Here is a 6,259-nt window from a genome sequence, read left to right as displayed (position 1 = left end):
GGAAAATTCCATATGCACCAATGTCAGTTAAATACACTAATTAAGAGTCGCAAAATGAGTTTTTATAACTTATGATGTTCACCAGAAATCTTTCATTAAAATATTAGTATTATGGATATTGGTTTATTATCTTATAATAAATTGTGACCAATTTAAATAAGATTGTAAGAATTAGTTGTCTATTTATTATTAATGTTTGAGATGCAAATATGACCGGCACTGCCCAATGCTAGTTGCTCTGAGAAAGTGGCTGCAGGGATTAGTATAACTGCATGGATTGCTAGGCCACTGAAAAGGATAATTAAGAGTCAACAGCATTTGGACACACATAGTTCTAACTAAGTAAGTAATGGACATTAGAAAACCAGTTGGATTTTTACAACAACCCAACATGCTAAGTTTAGCTGATACAGCTTTTTAACTATTTTCTACACTGAATTCAAAGTTCTCAGACTGCCACAGTGGGATTTAAACTGTCATTTTCTGGAGTCCAGGCTTCCGAAATATTAGTTTAGAAACACAACTCTTCATTACCATATGAGAATGATGTACAGAAAAAAAAATTAGGTTTATTGAAGCCTATACAGTCATGTGTTACACATCATAATTATATACCCAATGCCCCCTAGCAACCATGTAGTTGTTATTTCTCTTCCTGCACTTAATGATGCACAAGGCAGACTTTCACCTTTTCCCATTGCGAGGTTCTTCCTGGAACAGGTCACTAACCTGTTGCCAGAGGCTTATAGCTTGAGCAGCACCACTCTGCATCAAGCATGGCTGACCAGGAATCTCTTGCATTCTTAGCATCTGTGCCGTTGGTGTGTTGGAAGGATTTTGTTGGTTGATGCTCAGTTTGTTTGATTGCACTATGAATGTACCTTTCTTGGCCATCCTGGAGTCCTTTGGTGGGACTCGAACCCAGAGCGTCTGGTTCTGAGACAGGGTTGCTATTTGCTGCACCACAAAGCCTCTCTCAGCCGTGTAATACTGTTGTCTAAAAACTGTAATCTGATTAAAGTATAAACTATGTAAGAATGGAATAGGTTCCTAGCATAAACACCATGCTAAGGAATGAATGAGGAGTGCAGGACAGTATGCCAGGAACAGCATTAGGCATCCCTAAAAATGAGGTATCAGCGTGGTGAAGCTACAAGACAAGACTACTTGCATGCCCAAAGGTGAAACAGCATACAATAGAGAAAGCTAAGTGATCCAAAAAGCAGCTGAGCAGATCTAAGCTCTGCAGGAAAATGCAACAACTAACAGGAAGAACAGACTCTACAAATACCCCTCACCCTCAATGATGGGTAGCCCTGCACAACCATGAAAAAGACAAGGCTGAAGCATTTGAAATCGTTTTCAGCTGAATATATATAGTGGATGATCTATCTCAGTCTCTTCCAGAGGTTCCCAGCATCACAGATGCCAGTCTTCAATCAATTCAATTCACTCCATGTGATATCAAGAAATGGCTGAAGCCACTAGATACAGCAAAGGCTATGGGCCCACACAACATCCTGGTGATAACATTGAAGACATGTACTCCAGAACTAGCCATGGTCCTAGCCAAGCTATTCCAATTCAACTACAACAAAGACATTGACCCAGCAATGTGGAAAACTGTCCAGATATGTCCTGTCCAAAAAAGCAACCAATCAATCTAACCACCACAACAGTTTACTCTTGATCATCTGAAAAGTGATGTAAGGTGCTGTCAAAAGTGTTCACAAGTGGTTAACAATAATCTGCTCGCTGACATTAAGTTTGGGCTCAGGGCCATAAGGCTTCTGACCTCAGTAAAAACTTAGGTCCAAACATGGACAAAAAAATCTAAGCTCAAAATGAGGTGAAGGTGACTGCCCTTGACATCAAGGCAACATTTAAACAAGTGTAGCAACAAAGCGCTCTGTCAAAATAACAGTCAATGGGAATCGGGGAGAAACTTTTCACTGGTTGGAGTCACACCTAACATAAAGATGTGGCTGTTTGAAAGTCAATCATATCAGTCTGAGGACATTGTTGCAGGAGCTTTTCAAGGTTGTGCCCTCATCCAAACCACGTTCAGTTACATCAATCATCAATGACCTTCCTTCCATCATAAGGTGATATTGGGGATGTTCACTAGTGATTGCACCATGTTCAGTACCATACATGACTCCTCAGATAGCAAGGCAGTTCCCTTCCATATGAAGCAAGACCTGGACAACATTAAGGCTTGGCCAGGAAATGACCATCTCCAACAACAGTGATTTTAATCATCTTCCCTTGATATCCAATGGCATTACCACTGTTCAATCCGCCAACATCCTGGGAGTTACCATTTCTCAGAAACTGAGCACTGTTAGCAATATATGGCTACAAGATCAGTTCAGAGTCTGGGAATTCTGTGGCTAGTAACTCATGTCCTGACTCCCCAAAGCCTGTCCACCATCTACAAGGCATGAACCAGGAATGTGATGGAACACTCGCTACTTGTCTGGAGGAGTGTAGGTCCAACAACACTTAAGAAGCTTGACATAATTCAGGACAACACATCCCACTTGATTGGCATGCCATCCGCCATTTTAAACATTCACTCCCCACTGACATACAATGCTACCATTGACAAACAGTGGCAGCAGTATATACCATCTACAAGATGCACTGCAGCAAATCATCAAGGCTCCTTCAATGGTAACTTCCAAACTCGTGACTTCTGCCATTTGGAAAATAAGAACAGTAGATGCAAGGGAACACCATCACCTGCAAATTCTCCTTTAACTTGGAATTATATTGCCATTCCTTCAGTGTTGCTGAGTCAAAATCCTAGAACTCCCTAACAGCAGTATGTGTGTACCTAAACCACATAGACTGCAACAGTTCAAGAAAATGGATCAGCAATACCTTCTCAAAGTAATTAGGGATAGACAACAGATGCTGGCCTAGCCAAAGTTACCCACGTCCTGTGAAAGAATAAATAACAAACAAAAGAACGTACCATGTACTGTACCAACTCCTGATGATTCTTAATCACAGACCATAATTATGAAATACTAAACTGCTTTACATGATGGATCATTTATCAATTATGCCTTAGAATTATAATCTAAGGAGATAAGCCAGGGGAAAACAATTTTCCAACTGCTGACTCACTGATTATAAGTGGCTGAAGTAGTGACTGCAACTGTTGAAAGTATTGTTCAAAATAATTTGGACCAGTTAACAAGGTTGAATAAATCTTGAATTGAAGGGTACGTAAAAGAACATCATGAGTTCTTTGTCAGATTTTCTGCAGTCTATTCAAAGAACAAAGGAATAAGTGAATGAGAAAATGGCATTGTTTTCCATTGATGGAACATGAAAAGGAAGCCAGCAAAACAATTTAGATAAAACTCCATCTGGACATTGTACAACGAAGCAGAAATTCAAATAGGATGCTTATTGCAGAATTCACTTGCCCTCCAGAATGAGTGGTTGGAAGCTTTAAATGGAAGGAAAATTATTAAATATGTGATCTAAACTGTAAAATGGAATAATGAGTCTGGGGCAATTCAGTGATACTGATCAATATGGCCTCTGGCAAATTTCTATGCACCTTGCTTACTGCCTTGCTTAGGCTTGCGTTGGTGATAAAAAAAAACTAAGAAATCAGTATGCATGTTAAAATGGGATCTGTCTAAATTTGAAGTCAATTTAGTTTGAATTGTCATAAATATAACTTTTATTACATGAGAGGGTGCTTGCAGATTTACCACATTGATACCTTCTAGGTTATTATGCTGGAAATCCTGTGACAGAGATGATCTTGGTGGTTGCTTTGTGCTATTTGGGCAACATTCTCATTGCTCACACAAGTATCTTCATACAAGTGACTTGTATGATACTAACAGTAAGTTTGTACAGGCTTATTTGGGAATTGTGTCCAAAGCAGCACAGTGAGGGAATAAATATGCAAATTGTAAACTTTGTTTTGATTTGATTTATTATCATCGCATGTACTAACATACAGTGAAAAATATTGTTTCTTGCGCACTACACAGACAAAACATACCGTTCATAGAGTAGGAAATGAAAGAGTGCAGAATGTGGTGTTACAGCCATAGCTGGGATGTAAAGAAAGACCAACTTAATTGATATTCTCAGTAACAGTTATTTTTTAAATAATTTGTTCACTCTAACAGAAACAGTAGTTATAAGCAATATTAACAATTCTTCTTATCAATTAACCTGCAAAATTGGGCTTCATGCTAAGGTACCCTCATGCTTGTTTGTCTGCCTTGGCAGCACTCACCTCTCCCACCAGCCTGACTGATATTGCTGAGGACTTGCATTATTGGGAGCCTGTCCGCTTTTCTTGAAGAACCTGCCAGAAAACCCAGCCCTGTGTGAACAGATGGTCACTGGAGCAGAGAAGTTTAAGGGGAGATCTTAATTCCGATAATATTTATTTTCCAAAGCTGCTTTCAGTGTACTGTGCGTCACTTATGGTCAGGTGCCCAAATTTCTTGCCTTTGTTTGTCATGTAAGCTCACAGGGTCAGATTTACATAAAATATTTAAATTCATGTTCCTGCTAACTTCTAAATATCAAGATACAGAGACTAATAGATATTGGTCTTCTGATTTATGATTTACCCATCAATGAGGCTTTGGATTGCTAAGGATTGAAAGTTGAATGTGACCAAAGGTTACGCGTTTGATCCTCTAGATAGCAATTGTTCAAATCTTCCCAAACCTTGTTGATCCTTTTGTATCAAGTGCTTTATTGTCCTCTGAAGTGAAAGGAAAACCAATGAGATGATATGAAACAGAGTGTGTGGGAACAGTGCAGCACCTGATTGACTGAGGTCTGGAGCCGATAGGTCCTGGTGCACCACAAACTGAGACTTTATTATTTACTAATTCTCTATGAAAGCCAATTGAATCTACCTCCACAACACTATCAGGTATTGTATTCCAGATTTTAACAACCCACTGTCCAAAAAAGGTATTCCTCATATTGCATCAAGTTCTTCTGTTATTCACCTTAAATCATTGTCTGTCAACGGGAAAAAGATTCTCTCTTCCTACTCTGTCCATACCCGTCATGATTTTGAGCGCAATTACCAGATCTTCTCCAAGGAGTAGAGCTGCAGCTTCTCCAATATATTCATGTATCTGAAGATTCTCATCCTTGAAGACATTCCTGTAATTCTTTTCTGCACCCTCTCTAATGCTTTCATATCCTGTCTAACCCTAAAGTGCAGTGCCCAGAATTGGACACAATGGGTGGAGTGTTTTTTTAAAAATTAATTTACAGGATGTGGGCATCACTGGCGAGGTCAACATTTATTGCCCATCCCTAGTTGCCCTTCAGAAGGTTGTTACGAGCTGCCTTCTTGAACTGCTTCTGTCCTTGAGGTGTAGGTACACCCAGAGTGCTCTTAGGGAGAGGATTCCAGGATTTGATCCAGCAACAGTGAAGGAATGGCAATATATTTCCAAGTCAGGCTGGTAGAGTTCCCAGGTATCTGCTGCTCCTGTCCTTCTAGTGGTAGTGGTTATTGGTTTGAAAGATGCTGCCGAAGGAACCTTAGTTCCTGCAGTGCATCTTGTAGACGGTAACATGGATGCCACTGTTCATCGGTAATGGAGAGATTGAATGTTTATGGAAGGGGTAGCAATCATGTGGGCTGCTTTGTCCTAGATGGTGTTGAACTTCTTGAGGCAGCATGGTAGCAGGGGCAGCATGGTGACACAGTGGTTAGCGTTGCTGCCTCACAGCTCCAGAGATCCGGATTCAATTCTGACCCTGGGTGACAGTCTGTTTGGAGTTTGTATACTCTCCCTGTGTCTGTGTGGGTTTCCTCTGGGTGCCCTGGTTTCCTCCAATAATCAAAAAATGTGCAGGTTAAGTGGATTGGCCATGCTAAATTGCCCTTTAATGTCCCAAGATCTGTAGGATGATGAATTAACTATGTTTTATATGTGGGCTTAAAGCGATAGGGCAGGAGAAAGGATAAGATACTCTGTCAGAGAATCAGTGCATACTTGATGGACTGAATAACATCTTCTGCGCTGTAGGGATTCAATGATTCTTGAGCGGTATTGGAGCTGCACTCATCAAAGCAAATGAAGAATATCTCTTTAACTCCTAACTTGTACCTTATAGATGGTAGATAAGCTTTGGGTGGTCTTGATGTGAGTTACTTGCCACAGGATTTCTATGGCTACTCCAGTTCAGTTTCTGGTCGATGGATGTTGATAGTGGGGGATTCAGCAATTGTAATGCCATTGAA

This window comes from Carcharhinus amblyrhynchos, chromosome 7 (genome assembly GCF_965287045.1).
Source record: "Carcharhinus amblyrhynchos chromosome 7, sCarAmb.v2.hapA, whole genome shotgun sequence".
Lineage (NCBI taxonomy): Eukaryota > Metazoa > Chordata > Chondrichthyes > Carcharhiniformes > Carcharhinidae > Carcharhinus > Carcharhinus amblyrhynchos.
This window is presented reverse-complemented; position numbering follows the sequence as displayed.